At 30.9% G+C, this 21,607-nt stretch overlaps 1 protein-coding gene across 1 annotated transcript in view; it reads left to right on the plus strand.

The window, feature by feature from the left end:
* The first annotated feature begins 1,801 nt into the window (after positions 1-1,801).
* 5-HT2A (5-hydroxytryptamine receptor 2A) overlaps positions 1,802-21,607 on the plus strand; it is a 62,731-nt gene continuing 42,925 nt past the window's right edge. Inside the window, exon 1 of the mRNA XM_089714812.1 lies at positions 1,802-2,066. The gene's annotated coding sequence lies outside the window, so the exon portion shown is untranslated. The remainder of the gene's footprint in view (positions 2,067-21,607) is intronic.

Below are 21,607 nucleotides of genomic sequence, written 5' to 3' on the forward strand. Positions count from 1 at the left end.
CAATGTAGGCGAGCATTATAAAGAGGCACAATAAAGTTTTGGGTCATTCAATTTATTTTTGTCAGGCTGATAGATTAAGAATCTGCCTTTAGGCCCTCACTATTATGTATTTTGTGCCTAAGGCACAGTTATTTCAGCGACAGTAGCTGTTTTAAAACTATTGTCACGTTACGAAATATTCTGGATGGCGTACCTTTGGAAATATTTTTCTAATTTCTAAGGCAAACTTACTTAAAATAATTTAGCTCTGTCTTTATTGCATTCATTTTTATAGTGTAGAAGTGAACTGTGAAGTGAAGCAGAGAATTTTTAACCAAAATTTTTAAAGATTTCTTCAGTACTAGTTTTACCTTATGAAATATTTTATGAAAAGGAATTACCTACGCACATTTTTCTTTTTCTTACAAAAGTGATAAGGAATCTCTTTAGTTGCCATATTTTTAGTAAAAGTAATTCATTTATGAAATAGTGCTGACGCTGGTTCTCTGTGACTGAGTAAATTAAAACCAGCCTTATCGGTAAAAATTATCTTTGTAACGGCAGAGGGAAAACGGGTAGGATATATTTCATCATTGCATAATTTTTGAGGTTCGGGTTTTTAAGAACATTTCGTTATAAAGAATTTGGGCGATTTATTTTGAAGCTTCCATTTAGTTATAAATTACCTTTTCTCCCCATAAATATTGATATTTATCCATGCAGGTACTTAGGTGCTACAGGTTCTACATTTTATCTTGTGGAAGGATAGTATAACGTGGTATAACACTGTAAGTATCTAGACTATCTAGCTAACTACTACCAACCTACTTGAGTAGTTACTTACCTATACCGTTAAGTATACTTGATATTCTGTTCAAATAATTTTAATTCTTATTGGATTTGAATTAATATAATGTACTAATAAGACACGCGTGCAAGAAATCCAATTCTAACTTGATACTTATATATCTACCTTAATAGAGTACCTTAGAATTGAATTCACGAACATCTCTGACACGTCTTGAATTATAATGAATGGGTTCGAATGAAAAGCTGCATTTTGTCCAATTAACGAATATAATGTAAGCCTTCGCAGAAAATGTAAGCATTTTGTTGAGATCTTCATGATGATTCTTATGCATTGCGCGTCTGGAATTTTGTCAAGTTATTATGATACTCTGTTTATGCAGTAATGAACAGCAAAATGGAAAAGTAAACGCTGCGCTATTATTATTTAGCAGGCGTTAATAATGTTATTTTTGTCATAAATAATTAAGTGCGTTTTGTATATTAATTAATTAGTGACTTATTTTATTATATATTTTAACGTAATTAAAGATGAACGAAAATGTTATGCATCATTAGTCTAGTTAGGGACCAACTTACAAGGATAAAATAAACATAAACTAACAAACCTTAGTGTGTATTTGTTTTCAATAAAACACAATTCTTTTTTTTATTTATGCACCTTAATAAGCACCAACATAATATATTTATAGCAAAACAAACAATAGCAAAAGATAGCAAATACCTATGGTGAACGTTCGTTTAAAAATCGAACGTTAGAATCCGAGAAGTGTAAATATCGTATTTTTTTAAATTAAACATTAATTATGAATAATAATAATCTTATCTGTATTCAAAATTAAATATTTTAAAATTTAAATATTCCAGAATAGATTAATTTAATAATAAAGCTCAATCCCGTACGAAAGACAAGTAATAGAAAAATGCGTATATGCTACGAAATAAGCCAACGTAATCTCAGTCTCGATTTCCCGCTGTCGCGAAAATTCCCGCCAGTTTCCCACGAGATTGCGGATGCTGCAGACGCTAAATGCTTGTCTCTTGTATGCGAGCGCTGGCTGAAAATTTTCGCGCATCTTTTAAAAAGAAAAATAATTCCATTATGACGCTATTTTAAATAAAGAACGCTTAATTATCTGTGGCATTTTTGAATAAGAAGTTTTGGCGGCACCTTCTTCTTATTTATAAAAGTTGAAAACTTTTTGTGTGTATAAAAGTTACGAGTGTTGTGTTAATTAGCTTTTATTTATAGGGTTGTTAATTGTTGTTCCATAAAATTGGTGAGTCAAATATTATATCTTTATAGTTAATTTTATTGTTGCAAAAACTTTTCGAACAAAATTATTATTTATGTTATCTAGGTAACTAGGTACTTAATTTATTACACATAATATCAGAGTCGCGTAAAGAAAGCTATTATATAATTTTCATATAAATACGATAAATAATTGTTTGCCATGTAGACTTTAAATTAAATCAATAGGTAAGTAATTAAATGAGTTTATAATTAATATTTTTCATTCCCACTGTTTATCGTAATTACGATCTGATTAATTAACTTTTCAAAATATTTAAACAAAAAATAATTAATTTAGGATATACTGGGGCCGAGTAAGGCCACCACCATTTTTAGGATAAGAGCAAGACAAATCAACCCTAATAACTTTTGTTAAATTTTAACGCATTTGGAAACTAGCTTGTAAGTACTAAAATCTGTTTGCGAACGTCAAAAAAAAATAAGTAAGTTAAAATATTATTCAAACTCAAACTCATGTTTTTTTTCAAACAATTAATTTTAGATCGTACCTACATCATATAGTATTAATATATTTTCTGTTTTTCATCTTTCTATGTACAAATTTCCATTGTCTATGTCAATTGTCAACAACAAATTGCCATTGTCTATGTCAGTAGGTACTCAGTTGTAGAAAGTTCAAGGTTATGGTGCCATTACATCTTAATTTTCCCTTTAACCAAGTACATAATATAAACGGCATCAAGACGAAAATAACCCATGATTTATGATATGATTAGGGGAGACCGAGGGGTTTTGAAACAAAGGTGAGTTGAAACAGTCCCGATTTCTCGGAACCTAAAACCGTTAGCGATCTGAAATCGTTTTTTATAACCACCTCCCACAACCCGCTATCGCGTCAGTTTACGCCGATGACGTCAGTTATGCAGTTGTGTAGTTCTGAATGACATGTGCCGAAAATCGCTAAAAGTAAGTATTTCACGAATTTTTACGATGCTCGTACTTTATTAGTGGTTTTGTATTTTGGGTTGAGTTATATACGTTTTGAAATCTCATTATCTATAGATTCATGAAATATACTTGGTAAATTTGATTTCTGTGTATTTACTGCTTGATCGTGATTTGAATAAAAATTGGGAGGTTTTTTCTCACTGAGGTGTTTTGAAACAGACTGTTTCAACTCTCCTCGGTTTAAATTTAACATCTGATTATAGCTAAGAAATAAAAAGTACAAGGATTAATGCATTTTATTGTTGATTTAATGTGTTTATTTGTTTCAACATCCCTACTGAAGAAACTAAAGCAAGATAAAGATCAAAACCAGGCAGTAAAACTAAAAAGGTTAAGGTTCTCAAAAAAAGAGAGGAAACGAAGAAGGTGATGAAGGAGAAGAGGATTAATCCTGCTGCATTTGCTGTATGGAGCCATATTCAAACTACTTGTCAGATTAATGTGTTTCCAATTGATCTTTGACATTTTTTTCGAGTATTTTTACTTAAATAATTTATAGCACTGATTGTAATACTAAAAAAAATTACTGATAGTTAATAACTATTTTATGTCAAAGATTTATTTATATAAGATTGCAATAAAACATTTTGTTGATTCGACTGATTATAATTGATGTTACGCATAAGGCGTCATGTTAATTTTTAGTAATTAACGAGTTTATTATTTGTATTAGACCTACTTGACTGATATGTCATTAAAATATTACTAAAAAGGTTATTGATTACTTGAAAAGATTGATTTTAATTAAAACCTTTAAATCAAATCATCATTTTTATTTTGCAGCTCCCATTACTGCCCAAAATCGTAATGTTTCAACTCTCCTCGACCTCTGTTTCATCTTACCTCGGTATGAGGAGAGTTGAAACAAGTTGACTTGTTACGGTTAAATCGATTTTTCACCAAATTTTTTAAGGCTTACAGTTTCTTTTTGCTAACCATTCGCAAGTGTATAGAATAACCTATCGATTGGTACTAGTACCTCAAGATTTCTGATTATAGTTTGAGTTATATTAAACAAAACGTGAAAATTGTTTCAACTCCCCTAGGTCTCCCCTATTGTGAGCAGATCTGTTCGGTTGAATAGGAGGCATTAGAAATTCGTTAATCCTTGTCGCTATCCTTTGTGCATTGTACGTAACTGTAACAGATTTAGTGTATGGAAAATTTTAATATTGACCATCAACGATAATGTAGGTACGTTTCTTGGCTTTGGGTTGCAAAGACAGTTTCGGAAATAGAATCTATACTAATTAATTAATTATTAAGCTAAAGAGTTTATATGTTAGGTTGAACGCCCTAATCTCAGGAACTTCGAGTACCTATGATTTGAAAAATTCTTTCGGTGTTAGATAGCCCATACATCGAGGAAGGTTGTAGGCTATAATATATCATCAGGTTAAGACCAATACGAGCGAGCAATGCTGGTAAAACCGCGGGGTACAGTATAGGTAGGTACTATATGCGCCTAGTATAGCTATAGTGCTGTTATTGTAGGATACATAATCTTTACGTTTTTACTGAACCTCTGGAAATATCAAAAGGGATCGAAATATCGTGTCAAACAATATTGCCCTTGTTTGTAATCCCATTCTATTCTTCAGTCCCATCATGAATCTCATTTTCTATGAGACTATAATGAGCTTTCAGATCACGTTAACGGAACCTTCATTTGGAAAGTTATTGCTTATTGATATTGGGCTGACTTTTTGTATTTTGTATGGGTTTGTTTTGCGTTTACATATACGAGTAGGTACATACTCGTTTATACATCGTTAAACTTTTTTTTAACTGCACTTACGTGTTTCTTTTATTATATCCCATAATTAAGTGCATCCCTGGCTCTTCGTTATTTAAGTCAATGTATTAATCCAGAGAAAGTTATACCCTTTATACCGATTTTACCTTCCTAATTTTTTTGGACAATTTAAAATATAGAGCGCTAATCATCAACATCATTATTATCAGCCCATTTGTCCACTGCTGGACATAACCTCCCGCCTCAGTCATAACGCTAATAAAAAGTATAAAATAATAATTACGTGTTATCCATACTAATATTGTATATGCGAAAGTAACTCTGTCTGTCTGTCTGTTACTTAATCACGCCTTAACTACTGAACCAATTTGCATGAAATTTGGTATAGAGATATATTGATACCCGAGAAAGGACATAGGATATGTTTTATCCCGGAAATCCCACGGGAACGGGAACTATGCGGGTTTTTCTTTGACTGCGCGGGCAATGCCGCGGGTGGAAAGCTAGTAATATTATAATTAATAAGTATAAAATACTTTATATAAAAGGCAAAAAGGATTAGCAACCTATTTATTATATAAAATGTGCTTCCAAAAAGCTTGGTACTGAAATCTGATAGTCAACCGTAAATGGTTGATCAAAACTTGAATGCTAGTACGTTATTAAGCTAATATTGATAATGTGGAATGATGTTAGTGCCTAAATCTATTTTCCACCAATCACATAACCATTAATGATCACTAATTTTGGATAAAGTGTTAGGTTACTAATTGTAACATTAGATAATTATTATTAAATTGATCACGTGGATTACGTGGATATTTAAATGTTGTAATCAATGGCGAAAGTTTGAGTCTTTACAACTGATTCGTGCATAGTGACATTAAAAAAATTACTAAACTGCGACTTTCACAGATAAAAAATATTCGCTTGATATCTTTATATATGTACCTACCATGTATTTATTTTTAGTTTATCCAAACAAAAGCACAATCATTTGTAGTAGTTTTAATAAAAGGAGATTGCCCAAGTGACTATGGCACTTGGTATCGCAATCAAACTTATTGTGTCAAGATGAAATATAGCTCAATTATTTAAAGCTGAATGTTAGTATTTTTAGATATGATTAAAGTTTTTATGTAAATAAGCCGCAGTTCGCGACAATAAAAATAAAACAATAGTTTTATTCAACACTTCAAAAAACTACTTAATCGAGTTTAAACTAACGATGAACGTTAAGTTTTACATTTATTACATAGGTAATATTTTAATTTACAAGACAAATGTGAAAAGTAAATCGTAATTTAAACATTATTTCAAAATAACATCGAACAATGCGTCGAACACATTCATTTGACATTTCAAATAGAAACTATGACATATGACGCTTGCAAGAGAGATAGATATAGGTATGTGTCAAAACAAAACTTTTACTTTTATTTCTATTTATTCGGTATAATTACAACTTAATAGTGATAAATATGATCATTATAAATACAAATAGGAATTAACAATATCACGAACACGTGACACAACTAGTATTTTACCGATTCCATACGTAGTCATACATGTTTCAAAAGAAAAACTTTTACTATTATTTCAATTTATCCGGTTTAATTAAGACTTAATATTGATACATATGATCATTATAAATACAAATAGAAATTAACAATATAACGAATACGTGGCACAACTCAAATTTTACCGATACCACCCGTGGTCATTCTCCTTTTACTTAGAAGTTCCCGAAAGAACTAAATTAACTTTATTTCGAGGTAAAATGTTTCCGTGCTCCATAAGTATTTTCTCCAAATTATTTTAATATCAAGTTCTACTCTACATTGCTCTGCAAGACGATATTGTTATTTCTTTTGAAAATTGTATAAATATTTAAACAGGAAATACTTAGGATAACATAATGCGCATAACAATTTGATTATACCTAATGTTTAGGAAAATTTTAAAAAAACAAGTCTAAATAAAGGTACAAAAATTAAAGCTTACGTAAGCTTATTCTAAACTTGTGAAGTCAGGAAGTGCATAATAATACAAACTTGGATAAACTGGAATTATACTATAATTTGCTAAAGTCCTGCAGATATAAAGCTTACGGATGCAAAACTAAATATAAAAACGCACTGAACCTCTTTTTTCATAACGTGTTATATTATTTTGTCCATTTATTCAATTCACAGACTAGATTTGGGATAAAAAGTAGCCCATGTCTTATTCTGAGTTTTCAGCTACCTACTTACATACCAAATTTCATTGTAATCGGTTCAGTAGTAGTTACGTGAAAGAATAACAAACATCCATCCTCACAAACTTTCGTGTTTATAATATTAGTAGGACTAGTAGGATTACTAAATGGTTACTAGGCAAACTAGGTACTGTTTTAAATTAAAAGTTCCTGCCTACGCTTTTATTTTAAAGTGTTAGTTTTTTCAAATATCTCGGTCTCAATAAAACAAAATAGAGCGTAAAAGCCTTTTATTTTGAAATTTCCTTATTTACCAGACCGCTAACATTAACGAATATCCATCAAACGTGGTTAAGAAAAAACTCGCAAGTTAGGTTAGCAAGTTGCCAACAAAATAAAATAAATAACTTAGTCTTTAGTCCAAAGTTTTCTGTGCGGTTTTGGTAGTACTGGAGTTAAAAATGTATTGAATTTGAATGAAGTACAAATATACCTACTGGTACTTTAGAATTTACTTCATGTAAATTACAGCTTTTCATATTTCATATTCGCAGTAGGTATAAAAAGGTTTATTTAATTTTACGAATAAAATTTAAAGGTCAATATTTCGTAGCTACATCATAATGTCGAATCCACTCTATCTATAATAAACTCTAAATATAAGTAAAGAATTTGTATAAAAGAAGAATACTATATTTGTTTCAAATACTTTTGTGGAGTGGAATATAAATGTAATTTTACTCGTGAAATAAATACAAAGAACAAGTGAGTATCAAACATCCAAATCGAAACGAAAGGAATGTTATACACAAATCCAATCAAGGAATAAAACAAAGATTGTACATGAATACAATTTCTACCTATACACGAAATAGCAAATAGCTTTTTCTATCGCATGATCTGTTTTTGCGCAGAGCAAATAAAATTTGAGAAAAATTTTCATCAACAGCAAAATCTGACCGTCAATGTGTATCCGTTGGTTTTTAGCAAACTTTATAAATATTAATGAATATTTAGGGCTGACCCCGACCATTCTTCATTTTTGTGCGGGGTTATAATTGGCCACTTTATACGTATAACGTTTGATGTTAAATTTGCCGCCTTTTTATGGATCAACTTTGTTCCGGAAAAAGGGTTTGCAATGTATATTCGAAATCTAATTGAACAGCGCTATTGCTTTTACATGTATTTTAAATTGTTCGTTTTATGTTTCGTTTTTCAATCCAGACTGATGCGATACGACACAGATGGTGTAGGCTTATTGATATCGACATATTGCTTCTACAGCGAAATCAGTAAATATGTTGGCTATATTAAAAATCGTAGGTTTGTTATTTTTTTACTCAAAATAATGTTTTGTTTAAGTCTGCTTTGAGTATTACTGGTAACTGGACGTTATATACACAAGGACTGTTTATGTTTTGTAATTTTAGTATAAAATGCAGAAATAAGTCTAGTATCTGGGCGAAGTTTACATGAAACTTCTGAAAAGCGGCAAGCTGATATGAATTTCGTACAAAGTTAAATTTTGTAGTTTCTCTAACCCTCTACACTAACTGTAGTTACAAAGAAAAGTAGAGAGTAAGCCAAGCAAAGCATGGCTTTTCCCATACCAACATCGTTTTATCAAGTGAAAAGTATATTTGTATAAGTGACAACTGTATTATATAAATAAGATTTGGCACGTTCGACATTGAATATTAAAATAAACACCAAAGTCGATGACATAAGTTTATAGAGCTATAAATCGCTTGTATGATTAAGTATGTGCGGTATATCCCTCGTCGGGCTAGCAATGGATAACAGTATATTATATTGAATAAATGCCAACATCAACAAAATATAAGGTTAAGAGTTAATGTTATGAATACTCAACGTGTTAGGTATATTTTGAGGTAAAAGGACTAGTCTTTATAGCCTAATGATAGTAATCTTATACGTCTTAAAATTGTCAGTTAATATTATCCTACTTATATTCTGTTAAAAGCTTTTCTGTTTCAAAATTAAGGGTACAATTAAATAATTTAAATTAGGATGTTCGATTTCTGAAAATATAATTAAACATTTACGTTATGAATGAAAAAATAACAGTTCACATCAATGGAATAAGTTGAAGATTTATTGCCATTTAGGCATTGCATAGCCCGCCCAAAGCTCGCCTTGTAACTTATAATATAATATACTAAATAGCCATAGGAATATAAAATTATGATGATGATAGAGCTATCACAAATAACCTATTATATTATCACAGGCTATTAGGAGAACTATATCTAATAATATATTCCTATTTCCTAGAATAACGGATAACGGATGCGTATTTTATGATATGAAAATGATTATTTTTATTCCCACGCAAGTGATGATAGATAGAACATATGTCTCTACTCTATTTGTCTCTTCGATTCCATCAAACGAATTGAAAACGGAATTTAATTGAATTAAAAATGTGGAATATACTGCGACCTTTTGATGCATGATTACAATTCAAAGAAATTATCGACTGTTTATTTGGAATCATGTTCAAAGTAAATGCGCGTGAATTTTATGAAAAGCGCAATTAAAGTCACGTTTAAAGGATTTTATTTTATTCCCTTGTACACGATTTAATGATATTTAAAGTGAACATTTTATAGATAGGGTTAATATCAACGAATTTAATAATTTATGTTTCAGAATGTCGGATTATATGTTAATTTATAAGGAAATCTAGGTTTTTGTTTGTGTAAAAAGTTCAGACGGCAACTTGCACAGACACTATATAATAAGGTTTCAGGAGGGATCGTTCTTAGAATCATCATTGGATATCTACTTTAAAACAGTTTAAATGACATAATAAGGTTTCAGTACACATTGTTCCTGAATTTGTTACATTTATATGAAGTTCCACAGTTACGTAAGGTCTGAAGCAGCGAGCCACTTTGTATGTATATCATTGCGAACATGAAAGGCGAGAAAGGCTATGTTTACGAAGCATTTCGTTAAATTTACTCTCATACAGCTGCTATTGAGTTTAGCTTCGTGTTGATTTTATAAAATGATAAAAAGGGTCTATACATTTCAATTTAAACTCTCTAATTATTGTTAAACTACACAGTAAACTACTACTAAGTATATAAAATTAACGCCGGGAAGCATCAGTAATGTAATTTTCATGTAAATAATTATTAATGTTAATTATTTAAGTAATTTTTTTAAGTATTATTATTAATATGGAAAGTAATAATTGTTCATTACAACAATTAATTAATACAGCCACATAAATTTTGTTTCGCTTCGATGCTCATTTATTTAATACATGTCTATTAATTATTTGACGACGCAGGCAAATAATTATGACGAGACACACACTGTAATTAAGACTTGTTCACTAATGTATATAAAGTTTAAGATATATCATTAAATTGTTCAAAGCTTTAAGCCATATGAGAGTAATCCTACTAATATTATAAATGCGAAGTTTTGAAGATGGATGTTTGTTACTCTTTCTCGCAAATTCTACTTATCCGATTAGAATGAAATTTGGTATGTAGAGACTTAAGACTTAAGACCCAAAATAAGACATAGGATACTTTATAATACGGTAAACATACAGGAATATGAACTATGCGGGTTTTTCTCTGAAAACGCGGGCGGGATATCTAGTCAAACTAATAAAGGAAACCACACTAAGGAATCTGATGAGGGGGCATCTCGTCAATCTCTAGTTATTATCCGTTCTATTGAAATGGGCCTGTTCAATGGTACACAAAGTATTGGAAACTGACTAACATTGATATAGGTTTCGTAGTATTGACAAGTTGGCGGTTTTCTTTAGAAGAGAGCCAATTGAAATGGAAGCCTTTGACTCGTGAATAATTCGTAGCTGAATTTTATTTTTGCTACATTTGAATATTATAGTGTTAAATAAAATAGGTTAAATAATTGTTGATCTTCTACAATATTATAAACTGCTACAATATACTAATCTATGTTAATTTAAACTATAATAAATTGAAATTTTGAGTGAAATAATGTCTGTAGAATAGAAACATAGATTTTTCTAAACTACGGCTACATATGGTTAATCCGTACTTCACGCTAAATCAGCTTTACGCCGAGAACATCCTTAATTCCCACATAAAGAAACAGAAAAACATTGTAAAAAGAAAGTTAAAGAGGTTTCACGGTAAGCAGGGTGAAAGGGTCTGGTTTTAATGAAACTTTTACTAGTAAGACTTTTTTGCGGTTTTCGTCAAATACTTTGCAAGAATTTGTAATATATTCGTATCACGGGAATTGCTACCTCTTATTTGTCGTCCTAAATAAATACTGGAATGAAAGTGGGAAGTGAGAACTTTATAAGTGGTTCTCAGAATATTTACTGTTGGTAAAATAATAAAGAAATCACATTCATTACTGTATTATACAAAATATATTGAAGTTATTATAGAGAAGATAAATTTACTTTAAGTAATTTTTCTTTTAAAAATTTGATTTTTTAAATCAATTATATTTTATCTGTTAATTTATGGACAAAATGTATCCATAATAATTTTGAAGACATAGAGTTTTATTTATCTTCAATAAATCATATTATGTATAGTAAACAGTATATATAGTAGGTACATTAAAGTATCTGTAAAGAAAAATACTATTTTGTAGTTTTTAGTAAAATAGAGCGTAGTTTAATTAATTAATCTAAAGACGAATAAAATTTCACGCTTACAATATAATTTAAACAGTACACTTCATTAGTAAAGTAAACACTATATTCGTTAGCTGTTATTTAAAATAAAACAATGGAAAGGGGAACGTTTTATATTACTTTTATTAAAAATTTATAAGATGGAGGATGAAATATAATGCCGTTACGGGCTTCCTATCGCGAATTAGGTCTCACGAATCTCTGTAGAGTTTCAGCTGTGCCCTTGTTTCCGATATAATGCAAATCCAATATAATAAATATGCCTGACTTGGAACAGAATAAACAGCTTTTTAAGCTCCATTTCTTTTAATATCGATTTACAGAGCGATCGAGACATTCAATATTTGATTTGGAATGAAAAATATGCCATTGAAAATAACATCTCTTTTAGTACACAGTTTGAAAGAATAAAAGGTTTCAATTACAAACAGAGTTCTGTGTTATTTGATTCCCATTAATTACACTTGACCCATAATCCGAAGACGCAAGTTCAGAGTATTCAGCAGTATTTTACATTAGGTTAATTAAGTTAAGTAGAACGATTTGATGGGTCGATGCTCATGTGGGAGACGGTAATTAGACCTATTCCAAATACAAGCTTTATGACGTCACGTGAAGACGTTAAGTTGATAGCCTTTGGATGACTCTTTGAGCTGTTATTCTACAGCCTTAGGCTTCATACATACTGTTGTCTGGTTAATTTATTGCTCTTATGGAAATGGAAATTCAAATTTCTAAAATGTGTATTCATCTGTAAAAAAGTTTTTTTATATATGTATAATTTGTGATTCCATAAAGTATAATTATCCTGTTATATAAATTGTGCTTTACATAGTCAATACTTTGCTGAAAATCTCTATATGGAAATCTATGCTCTCTTGAAAATCTAATTACCATCTATACTTGCCAATCACACACATTTTACTTTGTCATCAATTTGGCACACCTGCATTGCAGGAATTGCGTCACGATCAGCCATGCCAGAACTCAACCGACGTCTTTTAACAAAGATCTTATTTGTGATTTTGTTTATCATGTCTTCGCTATATGGCTCGAGGCTTTTGTATGCTTCCCTATTGAGTTTCAGTGAACTGTAGTTCTCACCTCGATTAAACCACGAATTGTGATCACAATGCGGTTGAACTGGGCTTATTCGACGTGCTAGTTTATCGTAAAACATCTAACTACACATAAAACGATTCAATCTTAATTTCAATGGTTTTAAGAGCCATATGAAATTGTAATTACATTTGTTGTCATTACTAATGACCATTTACAGGGTAAAACATCTAAAAATACGATACCTTTAACATCATAAATGCTAAAGTGTGTTTGTTGTTTGTCTTTTTTTCACGTTGCAAGAAAGCTATTATAAGATACGATTTCTAGAGATGAACTAGGTGGCTAGAGACATAAGCTTTTTACCGCGGTGAAATATCTAATGCCCATAGGAATTTCCTTTGATTGGGCGAGCGTAGCCACGGTCGGAAATCTAGACAAGCTTTTTACGTCATAGAACACAAATTAAGAAAACAATTGAATATTTGAAGATGGCAAAGTATTTAATAAATTATATATTATTATTTAACAATACAAATTACAAAGCTTGTCTAATAATACTATCTCTATTAAATGTAATTAGTTACTAGAAACACCTTTATTAGCATCACCCGCGAATTAACATCAGTTTCATCAATCCTAATTGTAATTCTAATGTGTATTAATAATTAAACCACAATTCCAGGAATTAATAATACATTTATGTTTATTTGACGCTACGAGTAACATCTTGCTTTGTAATTAGGTGTTGCTCTTCCGAGGATTGAATAGTGAAAAGTTTAAATGTTTCTCAAGTAAACCTTTATGTCCCTTTTCTTCAGAATCTGTTACTGATTTTATGATATATACTATATACTTCTAAGAATTAGTATTTCGTTTCATGACCAACCCTGCTTGTATATCATATAAATTCTTACCTTATTCTACCCTTTTTGTTATACTTTCAAGATGTTATTCTGTAACGGGCCTAACAATGAATTATTAGATAGCTCTTATAAAATTCTAACTTGTTTCCAGTGAAGAGTTTTACTAAATGTCCAACATTTCAATTACCCTCATTTTATACAGAGCAAACTCAAATAAAATTTAATCAAAATATCTGGACCTTTACTCCTTGCCCGATGGTTGTTTCAAATAGTTTTGAGATTGAAAGAAAACTTTCTCAAGATTGTAAACAATGTGCGAAATTAAATTATTGTGAACAAACAAGGCGCAAGTTTACACGTACCCTGGGAACGGTCTTCGTAAACTTTATATTGCCCTTCAATGAAATACTTACCATATTTATTACTAAGTTTCCGCCCGCGGCTTCGCCCGCGCAGTCAAAGAAAAACCCGCATAGTTCCCGTTCCCGTGGGATTTCCGGGATTGCGTCATTTCCCGGGATAAAAAGTAGCCTATGTCCTTTCTTGGGTATCAAAATATCTCCATACCAAATTTCATGAAAATTGGTTCAGTAGTTTAGGCGTTATTGAATAACAGACAGACAGAGTTACTTTCGCATTTATAATATTAGTATGGATTGTAATATTATTTCATTTGCAATACATAACTACCTGAAAAATCTTCCATTGTTTCAGTAACTTTGACCAAATAGTCAAATACCTATGTTTGTTACCTACAAATGCTTTAAAATCCATTTATTATCCGCTATAGATATATTTAAATCCAGTCTATTATCATTTTTAATTACAGACCGTTTGTTTGACGGGCCTGTCATTGCGGTTCGGATCCGTCCGATCGTTTCACTATCGCACCCTGCGGTTTTGTCCGTCCGTTTATTCATTGAAACTGATTTACGCTCCAGTGAGACTTTTCCGATAGCATATTTGATTCTCTCGTTCCCTTTAACATCGTGTTTAAACTGTATCAATTTGCGCCTTGTTTAAATATCCATTATTTTTAGTGGATTCGAAAGAGCAATTAAGTATGAAATAACTGGGAAATCTTATACGAAATTTTCACGAGTCATTAAAGGAAGTCCTACTGTTCAAGTACCCTTCGCCAAATTTCGATTCTAATTGGAATCAATTAATGTTCTATCGTTACCTAGACACAGCACCAAATTACTTAACAATGAAATGAAATGTTTTCTCTAAAGAGACTTTATCACTTTAATATTTTGTCCTATAAAAATATACTCACATTACGAGATTAGTTTTAACCAATCCCGTTGATTAGTTAAAAATACGCGAGAATAATTCAAGTTCTTTATATGTTCATATGAGTAATTATAAAATGTCTGTTAAATGAATATTTGCGATGTGTACAATGCACTCTGATGTATTGACATTTATTCACTTGCGGGTAATGAAATGAACGTAAAGCGTAATTAATTATTGTACACTACCCATATTTAAAGGAATGTACCAACCTACGGCTTTTTATCAACCGACACAAAAAGGAAGAGCTTCTTAATTCCACTGTTTTTTTTTGGTTTGCTACCTCAGAACTTTCGACTGGGTGAACAGATTTTAATGATTCTTTTGATTTATTTACAATTTTGTGCAGTTCTGAACATTTGAAAACTTAATTTTTTATTAAAAAATATTATAAATCTAACGATTACCCAAGAATATGTAATAGAATATAATTTTCAGTTTTGCTAATCATCAATACATATAATAAAATTCTAGAAAAGTGGTGTCTGTACAATGAAAATATGTAAAAAAAAATTAGCAGGGGTTATTACTAAATCGATCCCAAACCCAAAACTGTTGTTAAAAAAATTTTTGTCTGTTTGTCTGTTTGTCTGTTTGTCTGTTTGTCTGTTTGTCTGTATGTTTGAACACGCTAATCTCAGAAACGGCTTATCCGATTTAGATGCGGTTTTCACTCATATATTGTGGTAAGCTTCATTTAACATTTAGTGTTTATTTCATGTCAATCGGTTCATAAATAAAAAAGTTATAACCATTTAAGTAATCACAGCGAACATTTGCTAAGGCATTCTACACATGAATTACTTTATTAGGTAAATTATACGCTAAAGTTATTCCTTGACATGTCCAGATGATCATATCGAAAGAACCCAAGCGTGGGGGGGGTTGGTTATGCTGAGGGGGTAGTAGGGGGGTCAAAGGACCTTTATTTAGATTTTTGCTCATAAGTCTAAAACCTGCACAAATAGCATTATGGTTACTTCTAGGTAAATTTTCTATATAAAAGGTCTTTGAAATTATGTCGTAGGTATTATATTTTTAACCCCCGACGCAAAAAGAGGGGTGTTATGACCGCTATGTGTGTATTGCGTGTCTGTCTGTGCCACCGTAGCTCGCTAACGGGTAATACGAATTAGATGCGTTTTTTTGTTACATTAGTTGTTTATTATATTATATAGGGGTGAAAAAAACGCATGTTAGTTGTTAATGTAGGTTATACCCAAGTGATATATCAAATGAAAATAGACGACATGTCAGAAACAATTAGTCAAATTTTATCAAAATCGGTTCATCCATTTATTTGATATAGGGGTAAAAGTGGGAATAAATAAATGAATTTTATCAAATATACTCAAGTGACGTATCTAATGAAAGACATGACGTGTAAAGTACAATAAGACATATTTTATCAAAATTGGTTCATCCATTTATTGGATAAAAGTGGCAATAAAAGTTGTCAAATATACCTAAGTGGCATATCAAATGAAAGGGCATGACCTGACGTGAGAAGTATAATGAGGCATAGGTATTTAATCAAAATCGGTTCATCCATTTATTATATAGAGGGGTAAAAGTGGGAATGAAAAAAACGAATGTTGTCTGTTATACCCAAGTGATATATCAAATGAAAAAAAGACAACCTGTCAGAAACAACAAGTCAAATTATATCAAAATTGGTTCATCAATTTATTTGATATAGGGGTTAGTGGGAATAAATAAATAAATTTTATCAAATATACTCAAGTGACGTATCTAATGAAAGACATGACGTGTAAAGTACAATAAGACATATTTTATCAAAATTGGTTCATCCATTTATTGGATATAGGTATAAAAGTGGGAATAAAAGTTGTCAAATAATATACCCAAGTGGCATATCAAATGAAAGGGCATGACCTGACGTGAGAAGTATGATGAGGCATATTTAATCAAAATCGGTTCATCCATTTATTGATTTATAGCGGTAAAAGTGGGAATGAATAATCGAATGTGGTCAAATAATATAATCAAGCGGCATATCAAATGACGTGTGAATTACAATTAGTCATGTTTTATCAAAATTGGTTAATCTGTTTATTACATATAGGGCACCTTAGGGGTGATAGTGGCGATAAATAATCCAAATGGAGTACCAAACGAAAGGATATGACATGTACATAATATATAGGTATGATTAGACATGGTTTAGATCAAAATCGGTTCTGCCATTTACTAGGGGTGAAAGGGAAAAGTTGAAAGTCTGTGAAAGTAGAAGGAATATGGGAGCGGGAGAATAACCACATCCTGGAAATTTTGAACTCTTCTGTACCTAAGTTTTATAGCTCAGTTTAGTAATAAATTTTACTAACAGTTCTTTTGTGTTATTATTTATTTTATTTCTTAACTTTATAATAATGTGTAAGTACTTATAATTTAGTTGTATATGATAGTATGTGTTTCAAGACGTGTTTACTCAATAATTGTGTGTTAAGTAGTAACTACTATGCAGTCACTATTCCACGCGGACGAAGTCGCGGGCACAGCTAGTACTTAATAAATGCTTTAACATACCAATTTCCACAGTACAATAAGAAATTCGATCGCCATATAATTCGGAATCTCCTGTTTTCTCGAAATTCTCACGTAATTTCTTCCTAAGAACAAAAATATATCGGTTAATTGGACATTATTTTTTGCAACAGATATGTATCAATCTCATATTAATTGATTGTCAGTGTGGTAATAGTGATTGAGTATGGTTTTTTGATCGATGTGTGTTAACATTAATATTTTCGTATCTTAAACACCATTATGATATCCATTGTAACTTGTAAGTATGCATATAGTTACATACCTTACCTTTTACCTTATAGTTCTACATTATGAATGTTTGTCCATAGATAATATTTGATGATGTCGTTAAGAACTAAAGTAATATTTACTTTACAGATACACAATCTATTATTAGCTGTTATACTTAGTAACAGAAGAATAGTGGATCTAAATTTAGAATCTTTATAACCTACTTTATAAAACTGATCCCAATACAATCCTTGATAAACCGTATTTATTATGAAGAAACATATAATCTACATATTTGTGTACCAATATAAAGCTTGCACTACTAATTTAAATATGCTGCTATCATTGTTTGGTATCTCTACCATAAATGACGTATTTTCCAATGTCGTTATAATAATAAATATGTGTTGAAAGCACACGTTTATAAACATAGGCTTATTAAAATTTGAATATTAAATCTACTTATAAAATTATGTTTATCATAACATCAATTTTCATAGACACAACATAATATTAACTGTTACTTACTAAGAGCACGTAGGAGGGACAATATTTTGCCCTTGTTCGGATATAGTTTCATTCAATTTTTAATTCTTAAAAAAATACAGTATCATATTTTATCATATATCTTGAACATAATATTTAACGTTTTTATTTATTTGACATACTATGAAATACATTTCATATGATATTATCACAAAATAGATACTCCAAAGCCTTACCCATAAATATTCGCTTCCTAATAATATTAGAGTATTAATGTCCCAACAACACTATTTTAACATAACATAAATTCAAATCATACTAAATGCTCATCTAAATATATTCAAGGCGTTAGAGCATGCATGCTGCGCACATGGACCGGTTTTGAGTGCACTAGGCTTTTTAATAGAGCATGACGTTGGGTCTAGTTTCAGCATTTCAGTGAGGTAATGAGGTTTGGCGTGTTTAGACATTATGTGCATTAATTGTGGAGCAGAGAATAATGTATACTTAGAGCTTCAATTAGTCGTTTTGAATATTCTTGTAGGTATTTTGTTTTCGTGTACTTGTTTTAATACGACTGTACAAATGCTTAAGACTGTTGCTTGCAAGGGTATTATGTGTTGTGGAATAGAAATAGTTAAGTTATTTCATTTATTATAAATGTGCTATAGGAATAATGTTTCTATATTATAATTTAACAAACATTATGTTCTAAATTAAACGTTCCCTTCTCTATAATTTATAGCCACTATATAAATTTAAGAAATACTGCGCGAATCTACATAACCGTTAATTTAAACTGTATTGTCGTTTTTATCGTGCCTCATAAACAAGGCTTTAGATTCCTTGTTACCGCAGTCGATAGTCACTAAATCAAGAAGGATTCCAGATTGGTGGTTTGGAAAATGAGACAAGACACTGACCAGCGGTAACGAAATTGAATTGTAAAATACAATTATTATCTGTATATTTTTTGTACATTTCTGGGTAATTTTTGTTTCAGTCAAGTGAAGTGGGTAATTATTTTAGGGCTGGCCTAATGATATATAATGAAAATAGTTTTAATGTTTCATAATCGGCGACCAAGTAACTACGACGAAGTTTACAAAGGAGAAGAGGATATATTCAGCTTATGTCAGCAAATTTTCGCGATGGTGCAAATTTTCAACATTTCCTCTCGATAAAAAGAAAGCTTTAGAAACTTTTAGAAAGCTTATTTTATAAGTAATTTGAATTACACGTACATATTTTTTATCGAAACAATAGTAAGAATAGGTTTCAAAACATTTAAATCTAGTGCAATTCGTCTAGTTCGTACTTAAATCGGTTTGCGCTAACCTTTTGATATAAAGTGTACCTTTGGGAGTTTTTAACTTTGTTCTAGATCTAGACAGATCTTGGCTTACAAACAGAATTGTAACATTAAAAACAAATCAATTAATCGGTTTGGTTAGATAAGACATTACCTGTTAGTTAAAAAAAATCTATGAATAAGTTCAATAAAATAACTAAGATAGGTAATGCAATTAAAACTCAGTCTTTCCTTTTGGCTTTAGTCTCTTTGGTTTTACAACCAATTAATGCAATTTATACAAAGCAATAAGTACTTATTATCAATCGATATCCACAGTTCATTAGGCGATGAATAAGGTCGGTCTAAGCTCAGGCATTGCTTCGTTAAGAGGTTATCTACATGAATGCAATTAGTGTACAAATTGGCTATTTATGTAACAAAATATTGTTATGTATTAACTAAAATATCTTTTAAATTGTGTGATCGTAAATCTCAGAAACTTTCAGTGCGTATGGCACAATTTCGATGACAGAATAATAGGAGCGTTTGATTTTAAAGAATTTAAGTTAAATATTGTAAAGAGCAAAAATTTGGCCAAAATTTGTTCATTAACTTACGCCACGGAAAACAATTGAAAATACAGCATTGACTTTTCTCAGTTTTTCACTATTAAACTGTTTTCATAAGTGAGACCACAGAAGCAAGTACAGTTGGTGTTGCAAAGTAACTGATAGCGCTACGACATGATGAGACCGACATTGAATATCTTTTTACAAAAAATTACATTTTCAATTATATCATAGGCATGTATTACACGTATTATCGTAAGTATTTCGTAACCTAAGCTTGATGTTTCACAAACTGCGGCGCGTGACCGTGACACGTTGATGAATGTTTCAAATTCGGGATATATCGTTGTTTGTAGACGGATTTATGATGTCAGTAATATGAAGCTTGAAATTTATTGACATCTGCTGTATGAGTACCTATAGCAGTGAAATCCGATATGAATGTCTGTACGGTCTGGATCTTGTCTCTGATTAAGATTAATTTTGTTTTCGAAATTTGTTGTGCCATGATAATATTATTATAATAAAAGTGTTAGTGACAATTCTGAACAGAAAGTCTACCCTCAGAGATAATGAATAAGTGAGACGTATACACGGACGTATACCACTTTTCATAGACATCATCATAGTACTTAGAACATCATAGTATTTAGTTGACATTATTGTATCAGATCATACGTTTTCGACTTTTTTCTGGCATGAAGGCTCATCCACAATCTCGATCGAACTTCACCATACTTCACCATATTCACCATATTGACATCAAGTTTACATATTATTTGAAATACATAACCCAGAAAGATAGTGTTCTAAAAATAGGCAAAATATTTTCAGGTAGATGTTTATACATACAGGTATACCGTCATCAGCGGACATGATTCCATTATCAGATAATATGACACGCAGGATTACGTAGATATACTACGCGGTATACTACACGAATATTATTAATACTGCATGTCCGCGCGCTTGTCGGATATTGAGTTATTATCACTGTCAAATGAATTAATTTACTACTGTACATAATATTATGTTTAAAGCTTTAGAGTTCTAACACACGAACGGCAAGTTGACGACGGCAGCCGTCGACATTTTAACGTGCCACCGACTGCTGTTGACATGTGGCGACGGCTGAAGTAACCTCTGCCGTTCACAACTTGCCGTTCGTGTGTCTTAAGGACTCTTAAGGATCAAATTTCTAAGAATTAATTATACAAATAATGCAACTGGTTACGATTGTTTGCATTATATAAGAATATTATTTTTAAATAATTATGACTTCGTTTGTCCTTACAAACTACCTATATACCTACTTGTTATATCTTCGTCATAGTAATTATTTTTTATCTATGTTTCTTTCAATTCATATTTAACTATTCAGTGCGTATGACACCGATCATTATATTAGACCGTTCTGTAGCCCTCATTTTATTTAATAGGAGGAAATTAATTTTGTACAATAAACAAACCTAATAAATAACTTCTTTAAGCCTATTTCTGTCTTGATTTCTTTGCTTGCTAATTCAAAGGCACGTGCACATTGAATAGAATTAAGCCTAGA

This window comes from Colias philodice, chromosome 3, assembly GCF_061535455.1.
Source record: "Colias philodice isolate Cphi_HAF_F1 chromosome 3, ilColPhil1 Martin Lab GWU primary, whole genome shotgun sequence".
Classification (NCBI taxonomy): domain Eukaryota; kingdom Metazoa; phylum Arthropoda; class Insecta; order Lepidoptera; family Pieridae; genus Colias; species Colias philodice.